Source organism: Biomphalaria glabrata, chromosome 18 (assembly GCF_947242115.1).
Source record: "Biomphalaria glabrata chromosome 18, xgBioGlab47.1, whole genome shotgun sequence".
NCBI classification, from domain to species: domain Eukaryota; kingdom Metazoa; phylum Mollusca; class Gastropoda; family Planorbidae; genus Biomphalaria; species Biomphalaria glabrata.
Window position 1 is genome coordinate 1,341,667 of NC_074728.1, and position 20,207 is coordinate 1,361,873.

The 20,207-nt window shown below is 34.8% G+C and overlaps 1 protein-coding gene and 1 long non-coding RNA gene across 7 annotated transcripts in view; one reads left to right on the forward strand and one right to left on the reverse strand.

Annotated features, from left to right (window-relative positions):
* Window positions 1–20,207, forward strand: part of LOC106061238 (uncharacterized) — a 75,024-nt gene that overhangs the window by 20,402 nt on the left and 34,415 nt on the right. For 4 of the 6 annotated variants that reach the window (XM_056016702.1, XM_056016706.1, XM_056016704.1 and 1 more), the window contains exon 1: window positions 16,854–17,163. The exons of 1 other annotated variant lie outside the window; for it this stretch is intronic. The gene's annotated coding sequence lies outside the window, so the exon portion shown is untranslated. Of the gene's footprint in view, window positions 1–16,853; window positions 17,164–20,207 lie in introns of those variants that run through there. One more of the 6 variants, XM_056016703.1, reaches the window with a different exon arrangement.
* Window positions 3,551–7,931, reverse strand: LOC129923887 (uncharacterized). Its single transcript, XR_008775834.1, has 2 exons — window positions 7,774–7,931; window positions 3,551–4,908 (listed from the first exon to the last, which is right to left on the reverse strand). It is a non-coding gene; the product is annotated as an uncharacterized LOC129923887 (long non-coding RNA).

Genomic DNA, 20,207 nt, shown 5'->3' on the forward strand with positions numbered 1-20,207 from the left:
TTCTCTGCAAACTGTACCACACGACACAACCAATTCAAAGAACTTGACAACTCAGGGCTGAGTAACAGTTTAATATCAAATATAGACATTACGATTAGGATTTTATAACATTAGCCAATTGCGATTGAACTTGGTTCGTGAACGATTGGGGTTCGATGCTTAGTGGAGAATCTTATTAGGGGGTTGCAGCACTAAAAAGGTTGAGAACCACTGGCCTATCTCAAGAGTTGCCCTGGCTGTAAACGTCATTGTCTAGGGGGTTGGGTAACTGGAAAGCGACTCTAAGCCTTAGTTAGCTTCTTGACGACAGAAACATCTTAACTTGTAAAAGTGAAACATGAACATACAGGGCTAAATTTAACTATGTGAAGGCCCCCGGGGTAGAAATTTTGTAGAGCCCCGTACACTTTTTCAAAATCATAAATTAAAAAATCCACTATTAAAAATAAAACTATATGCCATGTTTTGGAAGAAAGAAACAAAGTAGGCCTACTTGTAAATTTATTCTACTTTATACTTTATAGACTCTTAAACAAAATTTTTATTGTATTTTTTTAGTTAAACAAAGAAGGTACATTTAATTTATCTTTGAGTTTGTGGAGGGTAAGGTCCTGGTTTGACGCACTGCCGTAGAGATTCGAAACTGCATTTCTAAGTTGTAAGCATGATACAAGCATACACATACACTTCTTTCTTGTCAATCGTAAAATTTAAAGTTTTGTCGGAAAAAATGTTCGAAACAAAAAACAACAAACATAAAAGTGGCTGAAACGTCAAAATTTTGAGACTTAAAATCTTGTGGAGGCCCCTTTCTTGTGGATTCACTGGGGCAGTCGCTCCACCATGTCCTGTCCTAAATCCGGCCCTATGAACATAGGCTACTCTTTAAATAGACATCTCAGAACTTTATAGTTAATGAAACACTTTATTAACTATTCTACGTATTTACGTATTAAGTAGTACGTCCCGTACGCAGATAAACGCAAAAGAAAATACAACGCTCACCAACAAAGACTATCTACGATAAGACTTTCCTACTAATAAGCTCTCGACTTACTCAAACCCAAACTATAGTCTAAACTAACCCTTGAAAGTATATGCACTCTCTCATTTGTGCCCCAGTCACCAACTCGCTCTCTCATCTGTCCTTACACACATTCACCTGGACCTGTTGACCAGGATCTTACAATCTCGTGCAACTATGAATTTAGCCCTACCATTATAATAACTAACACGGTTTGTTACACTGGTCTGTAAAAGATTAGTTACTTTATGTAAGACTGGGTGTGTATGGTGTGTCTATCAGGTGGACTAGTAAGCAATCAATGAAGTAATTACACATAAGTAACATATCCGGTTGCGCTATAGTTGAGTGGTTAAGTGCTTGATTTCAAAGCCTGGGGTCCTGGGTTCGAGTCTTGGTGAAGACTGAGATTTTTTAATTTCGGGATTTTTAAGCGGTCGGTCGTTGTGCCCCATAGCTGTTGGCGAACTGTTAACTTTTACTAATATATAAAACTAGTCGACCGGCGGCGTAACATACGCCGCTATTTTGCAGGGCCGGCCTTAGGCCACTGCAACCTATACGACCGCAGTGGGACCCGCACCAATTCTAGGTGTATACATTATTAAATTAAACCATTTTATAACATAACAAATTTTCCGCGGCCTCCTGATTTACCAGGAGCTCCTGGAAATTGCTAAACATACGAAAAAGTTCTAGAAATATCCGGAAATTAATAAAAATCTTTTGAAAACTCATACAAATCTCCTGATATAAGCAAGCTCGGGATCTACGTTTGATTGTCAAAGGAGTTTTGAGCCGAAGGCTCTTCGAACTCTAGGCGTATAAGCCTGCCTGAACAAACCGTTCTGTCTGGTAGAGGTCCAAGTCAATGTCTATATAAAACATTGCTTTTCCGATATATCTGGCACTCCGGGCGCATGGACAAGAATGCATGGCCGAGTACACCAGGAACCCCCGCCATTTTCCTATGTTGTACTAAGCTAACCGTGCAGGACTCAGCAGCATATGCTGAATTAGTCCCCTTTATAATTTGTGCAGAGAATTAGGCAATCGCTTAAAAATTTGAAACAGTAGATAGTTATGAAACCTTCTATGTTCATAAGCACTTCGCTGGCACAGTAGTTAGTGTAATTGCTTGAGCCCTCAAGTCCAAATTCAAGTTGTAAAATTTTTAAAAATAAAGTACATTAAAAAAAAAAAACTATCATGGTAACTTTCAGCCAGATAAACCCTTATTTCTCCCCCAACCGGTGCAGAAAAGTGATAGGATCATAGCTATTACAAAATTTAAAAGCATGAAATTGCGCTAAACAAAAAGCAAGTACTAACAGTATCTCTAATCGCACAGATTTACTATTGTAAGTCTAGATATTTTACAAATTTAATGACATGACTAATCCAAACTAATGAAAATAAATGTGATAATTAGTTTAGCAACACATTAGGTCTACTTTTACCTTGTGTATCATGCTGCCCTAAGCTCTTCCAAGAGAGAGTATCAAAAATAACTAAGAAGAGCTTGAAAATAATTTTCTCTGAGTGCTGTTCAAACTGCGTTGGTAGCCTAATAATTTAACGTCGTAGAATAAGCCAATCATAACTGTAATTAATTAACTTTTTACTTGACAGCCAATTATATTAGTCCATCGATATCTCATCAGTCGAATCTACACCTGTTTATTATTTAAATTTGTTTTGAGGTCAATAACCAAACCTATTAAAGCACATCTTGTTTATTCTTTATTATGATATTGTGTTCAGATATGAGGTGATGAAGACAATACAATATTTTATTTTACAAAAACATTTTCTTTTAATTTACAATCTACTTCACTTTATCTTCCTTACTAACTCTAATATTTTCACATGCATTTAAAGCTTAAATATATATAGATTACAGACATAACTTCAAAAGAGAAGATAAATACGTCCTACGCATTTCATGTTTAAATCCAGTCAGTGGCGTCACTATGGGGAGAGGCGTGGGGTGCAAAGCCGCACCGGGTGGCACCCATCAGGGGGAAGTCGGGAAAATGCACTTTCCCAAAAAAACAACTTTTAAAAATACAAATTTCTACCTCGAATGTTTCTCACATTTTAGAATCAGCATGTACTAAACTTTCTGAATTCAGTTTGATTTGACTAGTAATTTTCCTATTATGAGAAAAATATTACGTTGTACACGCCACGGGAAAGAGATTATGAAGCTCAGAAATGTAGAAAAACGTTTGGCACGTGGGGATCCCCCCCCCCCAGACAACTCTGAGTGAGATTAAGGCGCTCCCCCTTAACAAATTATCTGATCAGTTGAGTGGCAAAAGTAACATTTCATTAATGCAAAATGTTGAGAAACACATTGACATAAGCGCTCGCGCGCTATTCGACACATAGGGCTGCAAGCTTTCTCCACAGCTACTTTCTGTAACGGACTTAGGTTAGTTCTTTGAGAGCTAATTTATGCCCAAACTGTAGTTCTCTACAAGCGTACAAGTATTATAAAGTAGCCTACACTCAACGAAGGAGTAGAAAATTAGTATTTATTTACTGCAAACAATATAATATAGGCCTATAATATAATATATTACATAAGGGTATCATGACACATCATAGCATTACCCCAAATATTCAGTACGCACATAGCAAGAATAATAATATAACATCTCCTTACTCTAGGCATAATAACCGAAAAACAATCACCAACACCCTACTTAGACAAGGTCAGCTTTCTGACTAGACGGACCACAGGAAACCTTATTGTCCCCTCCCCCCCCCCCCTTTGAAAAACCCCGTGCTAAAAACAATGTACAACTCAACTAATAAAATAAACAAACACACACACACAATTTCACTTTTCACATACCCCTCTCTTGACAATATACAATTGGGGCATTTAAATAGCCCCTCAAAGAACTAACCTAAGTCCGTTACACTTTCCTCTTGAATCGGTGTGACACCATGATTAAACGTTGACGGCATGTTTTTGCGCTCCTCTTTTCGGCTTTCGTGTTAAGGATGACTTAAGTAAACATGTTTCGTCTTGTCTAATTGTCACAGTCTTAGTTGATATTGCATGATCTAAAGTTCACGTCATGTTAAGAGTTTAAAAGACACGTGGAATTCCTGATGTAGAAAACAGGAAGTAGAATGAATAAAGTTGACTTTGAGTTCAGTCAAGTCAAGTCAGTAAGGTTTTGCTCCCGGTCCAGGAAGGTTGGACGTTGCTTCCTGGACTGGTGTATATATATGTATATAGGATGAAAGTCGATGGACTAATGATTGTTGATTAATATTATTTGAGAGTTGATTTCATTATGCGCTTATTGAATATTAAGGTATTCGTATTTCAATGGATATCTATAGTTGAAGCTCCAGTGTCGCTAGTAGTAATTGTTCTTATTGTTACCCGCTGAGATGCGGACGTGATTGATACATTTGATACCGCTGCTATGCGGATAGGATTGTTTATTATTTCTTGACTTGTAGCAATAACAAGGAGTGCAGTTCATTATTATTGTAGTAAAATAAACTTCATGTTTGTCTGCTGAAACGAGCTTCAGTTAGTTTATAATATTCGTCTTGTCACGTGTCTAGAGTACTTCAGGAAGCAAGAACTCAGCATTACACATTGACACTAATGATATATCTCACAAATGTCAATCGACGTTCAGTCGCCTCTTTCCGTAGACGGCGAATGCCTGTGCTGGAAAATATTATATACTGTGGTCAATTCCATTGAATTCATCATGACGTATATGAAATCTTCAGGCAGCCTCTTATTGGTGTTATCAGCGTTAGTAATTGCAGTTAGAATTATTTTTCATTCAGCTGCACTTGCAGGCTACGTTGTTGCTGATTCAGATCCAGCTGTATCCAAAACAGAGCTGCAAACAAATAAAAAAAAATTAGAGGTTCTTTAAAAAAAAATTCAATAGTATGAAAGTACACGTCACATCTCTTTATGTACAACATGAAGATTATTTTAAATTTTATAATGCATTTTAGTAATCATATATTGTATTAATCATCAAAAGTAAAAAATGTAAAGAGACATGTTACATGTAGATCTATATATCATGGTTCATACAACTTTTGTGAAAATGAATTCCAGACATTTTCCAGACATTTATCTTATGTTTTCCAGACTTACTAACAGTAAAAAGGATGGCTACCTGAGCATGCCATATGTGCTCTGGACTGCTGTATTTGTGATCTTGGGTTCAAACCCTGCCAATAACTAACCCCTGTCGTACTGTGGGAGGTTTGGACTAGGGTGTAATAATAATTTTCAATTATTAAGGAACATACGATACGAGGGGGGAAAAAAGTCACTAATCTTGTAGCACTTAGACTTGGGAAATTTAATAGGCCCTATATAGTTTAATAGGCCTAACTTAGTTGTAAAATCTTATTCTTAATCTCATAACTAGTCCAATAGTTTTATAATTTTTATATAGATATTTAGTGGCTTAAACATTAGACACTAGTTAAAAAGTAAAGACTTATTTAGACTAGCCTAGGTTAGAGGGCCTAACTCTAGTAGGCCTATAATTCTATTGGAGGAGATAATTTTAAATAAAGATCTAGAGATAGATTAACTGTATTGAACTTGAAATTTAATTTGTAGTAGTGGCTTACTTGTGTCTAATTCACAATAGGCCTATGCCTATGTGAATACTGACTTGTTTTTTTTAACAGGGTAAAAATTGATAATATTGATATCTAGATCTAAATCTATATCATAACCATACTAGATTATAATTATAGATCTATATGCTAAGTATGCTAGATATAAATCTAGACTTAGATCAAGACTAAATCTAGTAGTAGATCTAGTATTCTAAGTCTTTTTAGTTTTTGAGTTTAGACTCAAGATCTATATTCTACATTGAATAGATTTGGGGAAAAAAAAAGGGGGGGGGGGTAATCGTGCATAGATCGAGACTAAATCTAGTTGCAGACCTAGTAATCTAAGTCATTCTTGTGCTCTAGTCTTTTATCTTTTAGTTTAGACTAAGATCTAGATCTATATTCTATGTTGACTAGATACAATATAACTTGTTTTCTTTATTTAACTGGGGAGAGGGGGGGGGGGGGAAATCGCGCATAGATCAAGACTAAATTAGGTACTAAATCTAGTAGTAGACCTAGATCTAGTAATCTAATTCGCGCATAGATGAAGACTAAATCTAATTCTAGACCTAGTAATGGAAGTCATTCTAAAGGCCTAGTCTTTTAGTTTAGACTCAAGTGCGCATAGACAGCTGCCAAATAATTAACCTAAAAAACTAGGGGCCTTCGATGGGAAGTTTTACCGATCTTATAGGCATATTCTATGTTGACTAGATATATTATAATATAATTTGTTTTCTTTATTTAATGGGGGGGGGGGGGGGGGTAATCACACATAGATCGAGGCTAACATTAGGCTAGTAGAAAACCTTGATCTATTAAGAAGTGGCGCATAGATCGAGACTAAATCTAGTAATCTAGTCTAGTAGAATTTAGAATTTAGTAGATCTAGTAGACTTAGAACAGATATAGATCTAGTAATAAAAGTCGTGCATAGTCATAGATCGAGACTAAATCTAGTAGTAGACCTAGATCTAGTAAACTAAGTCGCGAATAGATCGAGACTTTTAAATCTAGTAGTAGACCTAGATCTATTAAGTCATTCTTGTTGCCAAATATTTTTGGTTTAGACTCAAAATCTAGATCTAGACTCTCTCTCTCTATATATATTCTATATTGACGCCATTAACGAGATATATTTGTTTTCTTTATTTAAAAGGTGTGGGGGGGGGGGGGAGAGTTTCGCCCATGCATAAATAAATCTAGGCCAAAAACTTCCCGACCTTTGGTAGCTTAACTGAAATTTGATCGACCATCTAGATAATATAGCATAACATCTTCTAATCATCATCTTTTTTGAAGTAACGTCTGTATTATATAAGATAACAGCAGTCATAATAAACTAGTTACTAGTCTAGGACTAGATCTATTACTAAATCTGATTTAAGTCTACAGTACACCGTCTAGAAATTGGCTGGCATTTCACCGACATGCTGTGGATTGCGTGTGCTTTCACAATAGATAGATCTAGTAAATTCTAGTAGGCCTATTAATGGAAGCCTCTATGCCCAACTAGATCTAGCAGCCTAGCGTTTTACCGGTTACGGCGCCTGAGGGCTGAATGACATCGGATTAATTTTTTTCAAATTCCAGACTTTTTTCCAGACATTTAACAAAATTGCCTCGAAAAGTAGCAATTTTCCAGACTTTTTTAAGACTGAAATCTGAATTTTGAAATTCCAGACTTTTTCCAGACCGCGTACGAACCTTGATATATGTATTAGATCTTTAAAAAAAAAGACCAAGTTGAAGTCCTACAACTACATGATAATCTAGATTTAGAATCTAGATCTAGTCAATCTAGAATATCATCTAAATCTAGTCATTCTAGTTCTAATGTGATCTATGTCCCTAATCTAATCTATACTAGATCTAAAAAAGGATAGATCTCTATGTTTGCAATCACTTTCATGACATTTATTTAATGTCTAGATCTATATATAGATCTAGATGTGATTCATTGATATGATTAACACGTTGCGTTTGTCGAATTCAAAGATTGAAAGATTGATGAAGCAAAGGTTTCATTATCTCTGTATGACGGTATACTGCAGTGTATTTTATGTGCAAGCACACGCTGGTCCAGTAAATAAAAAAAACTCTAGATATAGACTTACCTTTGTAATTATGCATTTGTCTTTGAAGCATGTCTTCCTCTGGGCTTACAGTAACGTTTTTTCTTTCCAAACATATAACCTTTTGTTGGCATTTCTGAGTTTGAATAATGAATCGAGTGTTGATGTGAAGGAAGCTTTGTTTACAGAAGAAGGACCGGTTACGTCATGTGCGCATGCGTGCAAATTTTGTTGTCATACAGTTACCAATGAAGCTTTGATAGTGCGCATGCGTAAATATGGCTTAGTGGGTGTGTATATGAGGATATAGGAAAAAATAAGAGGTAGTGACGTATTTTGAAAGTTTATATTTATAGAATGAGAAACCATGCTCATAATCGGAACTAGAAAAGTAGACCTTTGTATCGATACCATCTGTTAGGGAAAAGAGCGTACATTAGCTTATCAACTTTAGCTTACAAAATGTTGATTTTTAACCAAAACATCAAAATTTTGCTTATACATCTACTTTTAAAATACAAAATTGATGTATAAAGCGCAGTTTTTTTAGTATTCTGATAGGGAATTCGTTTTCTAGACATTTTAAACTATTAAAATCAATTAATTTTAAAATATCGATATTTTTTACCTAGATCGATGTTTTCTCACTGTGCATCCCCCTTAAATACGCAGAAGTCCGATTTTAAAGATCCATCCCAAAAAAAAAAAAGCACAAGCCGATTTCAAATAGCCACTACAAATAACAAACAGGTCGATTCAAAACAGAAACTACGAATAATGTTCATATATAGTCCAAGCAGCGGCTATGAAAAATGCACAAGTCTATTCAATCAGCCACCACCAAAAGAGTAGAAGTTGATTCTAAGTAACCACAAAAAAACAAAAAACAAAAAAAAACAAAACATAGGTCCGATTCAAAACAGTCATTACAAAAAAGTCGATTCCGAAAAAGCAATCATAAAAAAAATGGATTACAAACAACAATTAATTTAAGAAATTTCTTGATTCGAAGACAAGCCTTATTAAGTCCTTAATTAAGATCATTCGGGAAATACCAAAAATAAAATACAAAAGCTTTAAAGCAAGCCTGCAGATTATCACTATAGGTTGTTCCAAGATTTCGAATCTGTCAACAACTGTTCTTACTAAGCATCTAGGAGGTAAAAAGAACCTGTGCAAGAAATTTCTTTTTAATAGGTGCGACAATGTAAGAGATTTCTTGGTTTTCGAAGACAAGCTTTATAATTTCCTTATTAAGTTGATTGGGAAATATCAAAAATAAAATACATAGCTTTCATAGCAAGCCTACGGTTTTTCGCAAATGGTGGTCCCAACGTTTTTATTCTATCAAAACCCGTTCTTAGTAAGCATCTAGGAGGTAAAAGGAACCTGTGTACTAAATCTCACATGAATAGAAGCGACAGTTTAAGAGATATCTTGATTTTCGGAGACAAGCCTTATAATTTCCTTATTAAGTTGTTTTGGAAATACCAATAATAAAATACAAAGCTTTGATAGCAAGTCTGTGGTTTTTCGCAAATTGTGGTCCCAACGTTTTGATTCTATCGAAACCCGTTCTTAGTAAGCATCTAGGAGGTAAAAGGAACCTGTGTAATAAATTTCACTTGAATAAAACCGACAGTTTAAGAGATATCTTGATTTTCGGACAAAAGCCTTATAATCTCCTTAAGTTGATTTGGGAAATACCAATAATAAAATACAAAGCTTTGATAGCAAGCCTGTGGTTTTTCGCAAATTGTGGTCCCAACGTTTTGATTCTATCGAAACCCGTTCTTAGTAAGCATCTAGGAGGTAAAAGGAACCTGTGTACTAAATTTCACTTGAATAGAAGCGACAGTTTAAGAGATATCTTGATTTTAGGAGACAAGCCTTATAATTTCCTTAAGTTGATTTGGGAAATACCAATAATAAAATACAAAGCTTTGATAGCAAATTGTGGTTTTTCGCAAATTGTGGTCCCAACGTTTTTATTCTATCGAAACCCGTTCTTAGTAAGCATCTAGGAGGTAAAAGGAACCTGTGTACTAAATTTCACTTGAATAGAAGCGACAGTTTAAGAGATATCTTGATTTTAGGAGACAAGCCTTATAATTTCCTTATTAAGTTGATTTGGGAAATACCAATAATAAAATACAAAGCTTTGATAGCAAGCCTATGATTTTTCGCAAATTGTGGTCCCAACGTTTTTATTCTATCGAAACCCGTTCTTAATAAGCATCTAGGAGGTAAAAGGAACCTGTGTACTAAATTTCACTTAAATAGAAGCGACAGTTTAAGAGATATCTTGATTTTCGGAGACAAGCCTTATAATCTCCTTAAGTTGACTTGGGAAATACCAATAATAAAATACAAAGCTTTGATAGCAAGCCTGTGGTTTTTCGCAAATTGTGGTCCCAACGTTTTTATTCTATCGAAACCCGTTCTTAATAAGCATCTAGGAGGTAAAAGGAACCTGTGTAATAAATTTCACTTGAATAGAAGCGACAGTTTAAGAGATATCTTGATTTTCGGATACAAGCCTTATAATCTCCTTAAGTTGATTTGGGAAATACCAATAATAAAATACAAAGCTTTGATAGCAAGCCTGTGGTTTTTCACAAATTGTGGTCCCAACGTTTTGATTCTATCGAAACCCGTTCTTAGTAAGCATCTAGGAGGTAAAAGGAACCTGTGTACTAAATTTCACTTGAATAGAAGCGACAGTTTAAGAGATATCTTGATTTTAGGAGACAAGCCTTATAATTTCCTTAAGTTGATTTGGGAAATACCAATAATAAAATACAAAGCTTTGATAGCAAGCCTGTGGTTTTTCGCAAATTGTGGTCCCAACGTTTTGATTCTATCGAAACCCGTTCTTAATAAGCATCTAGGAGGTAAAAGGAACCTGTGTAATAAATTTCACTTGAATAGAAGCGACAGTTTAAGAGATATCTTGATTTTCGGAGACAAGCCTTATAATTTCCTTAAGTTGATTTGGGAAATACCAATAATAAAATACAAATCTTTGATAGCAAGCCTGTGGTTTTTCGCAAATTGTGGTCCCAACGTTTTGATTCTATCGAAACCCGTTCTTAGTAAGCATCTAGGAGGTAAAAGGAACCTGTGTAATAAATTTCACTTGAATAGAAGCGACAGTTTAAGAGATATCTTGATTTTCGGATACAAGCCTTATAATCTCCTTAAGTTGACTTGGGAAATACCAATAATAAAATACAAAGCTTTGATAGCAAGCCTGTGGTTTTTCGCAAATTGTGGTCCCAACGTTTTTATTCTATCGAAACCCGTTCTTAGTAAGCATCTAGGAGATAAAAGGAACCTGTGTACTAAATTTCACTTGAATAGAAGCGACAGTTTAAGAGATATCTTGATTTTCGGAGACAAGCCTTATAATTTCCCTATTAAGTTGATTTGGGAAATACCAATAATAAAATACAAAGCTTTGATAGCAAGCCTGTGGTTTTTCGCAAATTGTGGTCCCAACGTTTTTATTCTATCGAAACCCGTTCTTAATAAGCATCTAGGAGGTAAAAGGAACCTGTGTACTAGATTTCACTTGAATAGAAGCGACAGTTTAAGAGATATCTTGATTTTAGGAGACAAGCCTTATAATTTCCTTAAGTTGATTTGGGAAATACCAATAATAAAATACAAAGCTTTGATAGCAAGCCTGTGGTTTTTCGCAAATTGTGGTCCCAACGTTTTGATTCTATCGAAACCCGTTCTTAGTAAGCATCTAGGAGGTAAAAGGAACCTGTGTACTAAATTTCACTTGAATAGAAGCGACAGTTTAAGAGATATCTTGATTTTCGGAGACAAGCCTTAAAATTTCCTTATTAAGTTGATTTGGGAAATACCAATAATAAAATACAAAGCTTTGATAGCAAGCCTATGGTTTTTCGCAAATTGTGGTCCCAACGTTTTGATTCTATCGAAACCCGTTCTTAATAAGCATCTAGGAGGTAAAATGAACCTGTGTAATAAATTTCACTTGAATAGAAGCGACAGTTTAAGAGATATCTTGATTTTCGGAGACAAGCCTTATAATTTCCTTAAGTTGATTTGGGAAATACCAATAATAAAATACAAATCTTTGATAGCAAGCCTGTGGTTTTTCGCAAATTGTGGTCCCAACGTTTTGATTCTATCGAAACCCGTTCTTAGTAAGCATCTAGGAGGTAAAAGGAACCTGTGTAATAAATTTCACTTGAATAGAAGCGACAGTTTAAGAGATATCTTGATTTTCGGATACAAGCCTTATAATTTCCCTATTAAGTTGATTTGGGAAATACCAATAATAAAATACAAAGCTTTGATAGCAAGCCTGTGGTTTTTCGCAAATTGTGGTCCCAACGTTTTTATTCTATCGAAACCCGTTCTTAATAAGCATCTAGGAGGTAAAAGGAACCTGTGTACTAGATTTCACTTGAATAGAAGCGACAGTTTAAGAGATATCTTGATTTTAGGAGACAAGCCTTATAATTTCCTTAAGTTGATTTGGGAAATACCAATAATAAAATACAAAGCTTTGATAGCAAGCCTGTGGTTTTTCGCAAATTGTGGTCCCAACGTTTTGATTCTACCGAAACCCGTTCTTAGTAAGCATCTAGGAGATAAAAGGAACCTGTGTACTAAATTTCACTTGAATAGAAGCGACAGTTTAAGAGATATCTTGATTTTCGGAGACAAGCCTTAAAATTTCCTTATTAAGTTGATTTGGGAAATACCAATAATAAAATACAAAGCTTTGATAGCAAGCCTATGGTTTTTCGCAAATTGTGGTCCCAACGTTTTGATTCTATCGAAACCCGTTCTTAATAAGCATCTAGGAGGTAAAAGGAACATGTGTACTAGATTTCACTTGAATAGAAGCGACAGTTTAAGAGATATCTTGATTTTAGGAGACAAGCCTTATAATTTCCTTAAGTTGATTTGGGAAATACCAATAATAAAATACAAAGCTTTGATATCAAGCCTGTGGTTTTTCGCAAATTGTGGTCCCAACGTTTTGATTCTATCGAAACCCGTTCTTAATAAGCATCTAGGAGGTAAAAGGAACCTGTGTACTAGATTTGACTTGAATAGAAGCGACTGTTTAAGAGATATCTTGATTTTAGGAGACAAGCCTTATAATTTCCTTAAGTTGATTTGGGAAATACCAATAATAAAATACAAAGCTTTGATAGCAAGCCTGTGGTTTTTCGCAAATTGTGGTCCCAACGTTTTGATTCTATCGAAACCCGTTCTTAGTAAGCATCTAGGAGATAAAAGGAACCTGTGTACTAAATTTCACTTAAATAGAAGCGACAGTTTAAGAGATATCTTGATTTTCGGAGACAAGCCTTATAATTTCCTTATTAAGTTGATTTGGGAAATACCAATAATAAAATACAAAGCTTTGATAGCAAGCCTGTGGTTTTTCGCAAATTGTGGTCCCAACGTTTTTATTCTATCGAAACCCATTCTTAGTAAGCATCTAGGAGGTAAAAGAAACCTGTGTACGAAATTTCACATAAATAGAAGCGACAGTTTAAGAGATATCTGGATTTTCAAAGACAAGTCTTATAATCTCCTAATATTTATTTATAGATCTAGTATCGTATATTTCTGACATTTGGATATTTCCGGTATTTGGGTTCCGCCCTTATCAGTATAAACAACCATATTGCCAATATTGGTTTACGTTCGATTGACGACTGCTGATAAAGTTTTCTGTACACTACGTGTTGACTTATTATTCAACTTCTAAATCTAGACTATATGTAGGCAAAAAACTTAAAAATAAATAGACCTTGTAGATTTGTAATTCTAGATCTAGAACTTTTAAGACCAAGACTTAGCCGGCAGGCTTGGCTCATTGGCTGAGAGACTCAGAGTAGTCAGAGAGGCCTTATTTCGGGCTATTAAATTTAATGTGGCAATTGAATTGACGTCGATGATCAACTAAACAAATTATCCTTAGTCCTTGCCATAACTGATGCCTCTCAATCAAAACTTAGAAATAATTAGAAAAGTAAAGCCTATCAAAGCTTGCAATACACATGTGATCTAATTCTAGATCTATAGATTTATCTAGATTATCAACAGAAAATTACAGTTCGCTTTCAGTGGATCTGATTTCACTACTAGATCTATAAGTATAACTACTACAAGTTGTAGTACAAGATCTGATCTAGATCTATAGGAAAGGCCCATCAGCGAAATGGCATACAAAGGGAACACCTCCCGGTATTTTTTATCCATTCTTATGTATTTCAAAAGTAACTGCAGAACTAATAAAATGGTGTTACAAAGACATTTTTCTACATTTCCCACATATTCACTTTTGTTTTCCCTCATAAAATAAAGCGTAGCTAAAGGTCAAAGTTGACATGTATGGAAATTTCATTCTCAAAACATTTCCGGATAAACGAGAATAGTCCGAACTTAAGGCGATTTGCATATTATGCTTCTAAATTGACTAGGAAATAGTTAGCTAGAATAGCTAAGGCTATTCATTCCGTTGAAAAAAAAATATTATGGGGTGTTCGCTCAAAATGACCTTTTTAACTGAAAACCTATTCAGCGAAACCCCTATTATAAGCTTAAAAAGCCATTAATAATAATTTAGTTACTGATTTAATCTGTTTTTCTTTTTGTCTTATCTATTGTTATTGTTTGTAAACTGAAATATTAAAATAATAGGCCTATTTTTAACCTTAACCCAACGTCTTCGATTTCGAAGATTAAAGATGAGTGCATCACTACGTGTTTCACATGACTACGCCCAGTTGCGACCAGCATATTTTCCTGCATTTTCTTTCCGTCTAAAATGTTTGACTCGCAGCTCTCCAACAGTCTCTCAGAGGTCATATGCTGGCAGCTACTTTCCTCTATGCCAGTGAGGGTGAAATGACGCTTCAGTTGATCTTAACAGCGCTTATACGGGGGGAGGGGTACCTCTGTTTTGCCCTCCTCCTTTTTTTTTAACTGTCTGGTTAACCTCTTGTTACTAATTAATGAGATTAATATGTGTATAAATGTTTAAAAGAAGTGCAGAATTCAACGCGAACTATATATTTAGTAATAAATATAAGAGTTACCATATAATATACATTTATAAAATTACAAGATCACTCCTGAGCCTTTCGTCTCCATGCCCGAAACCCAAGCTGTTGTAGATCTGTCTCCATACATCATCAACCCATCGCATTCGGGATCTGCCTTTGGGTCAATCAGCGTGTGTGTGTGTGGGGGATTGAGTTGATGGTGATTAAGTGCACTGAACATAAGTTCTTAAAAAAAATAGTTGCAGTAACGAGAGTTTACGAAATGGAGAGTAGTACGACGTGGAGTAGCCTGTAGGAAGGTGGCATGATAGAATTTTGTAGTTTCTTTATTTCTTTTAAGAAAAAAAATTGATCGCAAGTTTCGTAGGCTATATAGACATCAGTTCCAAGCAGAGAAAGGAGATGTGGAGCACGAGAAAGTGAAAACAAATTTAGGCTTTATGCGACAAGGAGGACAATAGTTATAATGCTTCATGGAAGAAGTTAGATGATAGAACTAACTGAAGCATAATTTCCTATATTTTAACATGCTATTTTTAACGGCCTTCGCTCATTATGACTCCCGCGAGAATTGCGTTCGCTGATTAGGTTCGACCCCTACCGCAAGTTGACTTGAATTATAAATTTAATAGCTGATATGGAAAAAAGAGTCAAATTTAATTTTATCGCCCAATAGCTGAGGAGTCCGCAGGTGTTTTCATTTTTTTAATAAGTTAAACTATTGCAGAGTTATAAATTCTAAACTAAAAACTGGCACAAAAACATTCATCACATTTTATATTTTTCAGATGAAGATGCATAGCTGGCTTCATTATATTGCTTTTGGAACAGAGCCACATACAGATTAATAAAACCAGCTCTTTTGAGTAACAGGAAGGACTTGAAAACTACATATTAAAAAAACAAGCAGTAAAGAAGAAAATTTAAGGCAAGTTGTTTTTCTAAATATTTTGATTTATTATTTAAAATTAACTTCATTGTTTCTTTTGTTGTATGCATAATACAGAACAGGCAAATTATGAAAATAATCTTGACTAAAATCTTTCAATCTAGATTAGATTTAGATTTAACTTTTTAGAACCGATTTCCACAGGGGATGGGAATGGGCAGGGTTTAAACCCGGAACCATCGGTAAGTCTGAACAGTCCATCACACAAAATGCATGACCAGGCAGACATCTTGATTTGAATTACTAACTAAGATAGGCCTACTTTATAAAAAAAACTAGTTCTTGGCGTCCATTGTTATTCAAACAGTTACATAGTTACAAGAATTGATCTTGAAATAAAATGTTTGTTTTTTTAATAAACAAGTTAACTTTAAAGACCTTACAATCTATAAGGCAGATGATGTAAAGGTCACCTGTTTCTGTGGACCACGGTTAACGAGGATGTCTTGGCCAGCACAATGAACAACCACCTTAATTTTCCCCAACTAATGTCAAATACCAATTAAACCTGGTTGGACTCAGAGGTATCCCAAAATTCAAAATACCAGTCTTTAACGAGATTCGAACCTGGTACTGCAGGTTTCACTAAGGGCCTCTTTTGAATGAATAGATCTACAATTTTCATACTAATAGATAAGATAATAATAATTAATATACAAACAATACTTCAATTCATTTCTTTTATTTCCACAAATAAATGAATGCATATTATGATTTGAATAAATATATCTATATATTAAATTATATAAATATTTCTCATTGGATAGCTTGGATATAATACAGGTACAAAAAAAAATACACTGTCTCACATTTACACATATTTATATATAATTTAATTTAACTACTATAATTATGAATGTACACAAATTATTTTTTTTAACATACATTATTTCAAATATTCTAGGTAAACCAGCCTATGTATTAGCTGATATGTTTAAAATTCATCCCACAACTGCATCTAAGACAGGGGTGGGCAAATTACGGCATGGGGGCCGGATGTGGCCCAGCGGAATGTTTTATGCGGCCTGCTGACACCTACAGCAGACATGCCTATAGTCCCGCATTATGCGGAAACGGCCCACAAAATCATCAAAAAAGCTCACATGTTCCGCCGTTCCGCATTCACGATTTTTTGTTCCGCCAAGTCTGAATTCCGACACTAAAAAAAAATTGCCATTTTATCATTATTTATTAATAGTGCGAATTGAAAATACTGAGTGCAAAATAAAATATATATAGGTCTGTGTTTATTGTTTACATTTCATCTACTTCCGGACCCGGTGTGTCCTAAATTTACGAAGAAATGGTTGAAGACTACATCTAGATCTAGTTCTAGACATAGACTCTAGATCTCTAGATCTACTGATCTAGTAGTCTAGGTCTAGATATTAGAATTAGATCTATTCTTAGAATCTAGTAAGTGCTAATTAGCCAAATATTCCATTCAAATCCCTTTCTTTTCACGACAATGGCTCTACTACAGTACTCTACTAGATTCTAGATCTATCATCATCATCTAGACAATCTAGAATCTAGTCTTAGTCTAGACTCTAGGCTACTAGATAGGTCTAGGTCACTAGACTTCTAGATCTAAAATCTAGACTAGATTTAGATTAGAATGAATAGATTTCAATAGATCTAATCTAGTCTAGATTGTTTTTTAGATTTTAGATGATTTGATTGATTTGATAGATCAAATAGATGATTAGATCTGACTATTCTAATTCTAACACTAACTGACGGTGACTAACTCCTTGAACTGGTTTGAAGACTTAGTCTAAGTAATCTAAGAAACTTTCAAAAGGATTTAAAAAAAACAAAACGTTATTAAAGATCTAGACCTAAATTAATTAATTAACTTGACTTAGACACAGTAAGTCTAAGGCATAAATAAGGCTATTAGATCTACTTTTCTTATTACATAGTCTAAATTAGTATCTAGATCTAGAAGTAGGGCTAGCACTAGATAACTAGATCTAGATTCTAGATTAATCTAGAAGTAGACTCTAGATCTATCTAGAAATAGACTTAGAAGGTGATAGATCTCTAGATTCTAGATTTCTATGTATCATTATGTAAATTTAGTTCTTAATAAGTCTATTATAGTTATAGACTATAGATTTAGACATAAATATTTAAATCTCTAATATAATTATTATAATCTGTGTTCTTAGACATAGAGGACTTATTAGATATAGATCTAGACTAGTACTAGTAGACTCTTAAATTATTTTAGATCTAGAACTATATACAAGATCTAGTGTGACTAGAGTAGAGCCCTAGAATTAGAAAAGGATAGATAATCAAGTAGATCTAGAATAATCTAGACTAGATTTCACTAGATCTAGTCAATAGATTTAGACCTAGTAGTAACAAATAAAAATTGTTTGTTTTTTTAGTTTTTGTTCTTTAGGAGGGTTTTTGGGCCAAAGTCTTGTTCGGGTCTCTTGATTTAGAATGCACCATTGAAGGACATGGTCAGCATTCTCTGGTGATGGGCAAGTTTCTCTAGTCCCGACATTTAACTTCCAGAACATATATTGTCTCATTCAGTGAACAAGCCTTTTCCTTTGTGGAAACTAAACAAGCATTACTACTGGTCAATTTTGACTGACTGTAATTTGACAGCAGTCACAAGGATAGAAACTAGTAAGCTAGTTCCACTGTTCCGAAACATCATGCACGAGTGTAAAAAGTAAAATACTGCACATTAAGTACAACTGTATATTTGTCAGGATATTTTAATGTAAAATGACAACAGCAATTTGAAAAAAAAAATCGTAAAATTGGTTTAAATAATTGCTAACTCTTGTTGTAATTCCTTAACGTGAAGTGTGAGAAAAAAAAAGAAACGTGAATATAATACAGTGTAAATATGAATTAAAAGAAATTCTACACAGTTAGCTTAGAGTGTCTCTATAAGTTGTATATAAATATGCGGCCCGCCATTCCCAATTTTTAAAATAATGCGGCCCTCGATACAAAAAGGTTGCCCACCCCTGATCTAAGATATTCGTGTACTGTTTTGGATGTTATGTATGTCGACATATCCAATTTGATTTTCTGGCCCAATAAGGAGAGTCTCAGGCCCAAAAAATTTATTTGTACTTATGACAGGAAGATGGCAGTAATAAATGACTGTTTTGAAATTTTCATTGAGAGACCTAGAAGCGTTAAAGCACAGGCACAAACCTATTCTTCCTATTAGCACAACACAGTAAAATATCTGATTGGAACTCATTACTTTCAATAAATGAATTAATAGTATTTATACTAAGCTTTATAGTTTCTTTGGATTTAATAGCCTTTAAATTTTTATTTTTAGAAGTGATGTTGTTCACAAGAGAATCAAATTTAACTTTTTGTTTTTTAATGAGGTGATGTCAATCTCAGAAACCTTAGTTGGCAAAACTTTTTTAAGCTCTGATGGATTTATCCAGTAAGATAACAAGCCTGTAACTGTCTTACTCTCTTTTAGCCTGGTGTTGGCTTCCAGCATAAATAAAGTGTCTGCCACATTTCTTCTTCATCGTTCTCATTGTTATGTTGGAGTGTTCATATGACTAGACCAGTACATGAGATGAACTGCGCAGTGGTTTCCAAATCAGGGAGCTCTCCATATAGTTTTCTTTCTATTGGGGTGATTTGGGGCCAATGTCTTATACGGGCCTCTTGGTAGAGAGAGCAGTTTTGGAGGACGTGGTTGGCATTTTCTGGTGATATTCCACATGGGCAGATTTCACTGGTTCCAATTTTGAGCTTCCAGAACATGTGTTGTCGCATTCCGTTGTGTCCGGTCCTGAGTCGAAAGATTAGACGTTGGTCTTGTTGGGATAGCTTATAGTAAGCGTCATCTTTCTTGTGATTTGGATGGGAGCTCGTCCATTTCTCATTTATTTTATCTACAATTAATTTCTTCATTTCTTCTGGATAGAGTGCAGAGTTTACTTGTGAGTTTGTTCTCCCACTCTTGGCGAGTGTGTCAGCCTTCTCATTTCCTGCTAGTTGTATGTGAGCTGGTATCCATTGAATAAACAGTTTTTTTGCTGTTGTTGTTGAGCTTTGTAAGTGCTGTTCTGTGGTTTTTAATATGAGGGGAATCAGAGTTTTGCAAGCTTTGGAGGGTTGTTTTCACGTCTGTTAGAAAGACAATCTGACTGTGAGGGGAACTTGTATGATTTGCTAACATGGTAGCAGCTAGTGCTAGTGCTTCCCGTTCTGCTCTGTGACTGTCAGAGAACTCTCCAGTTGCAATGGATTTTTCTACTTTTCCTCCATCTTGCCATTCGATAAGTATTCCAGCTCCTCCATTTGTGGTGGCTTTATGGGATGAGCCATCCGTGTAAACTCTGATCCACTGATTGCTAGGGTAATTGGTATGTAGAAAACAGTTCACTATTTCCTTGAGCTCTGTTGGTCTGTAATCAGATTTTCTTTTTATGTTTTCAATATGGTCCCTT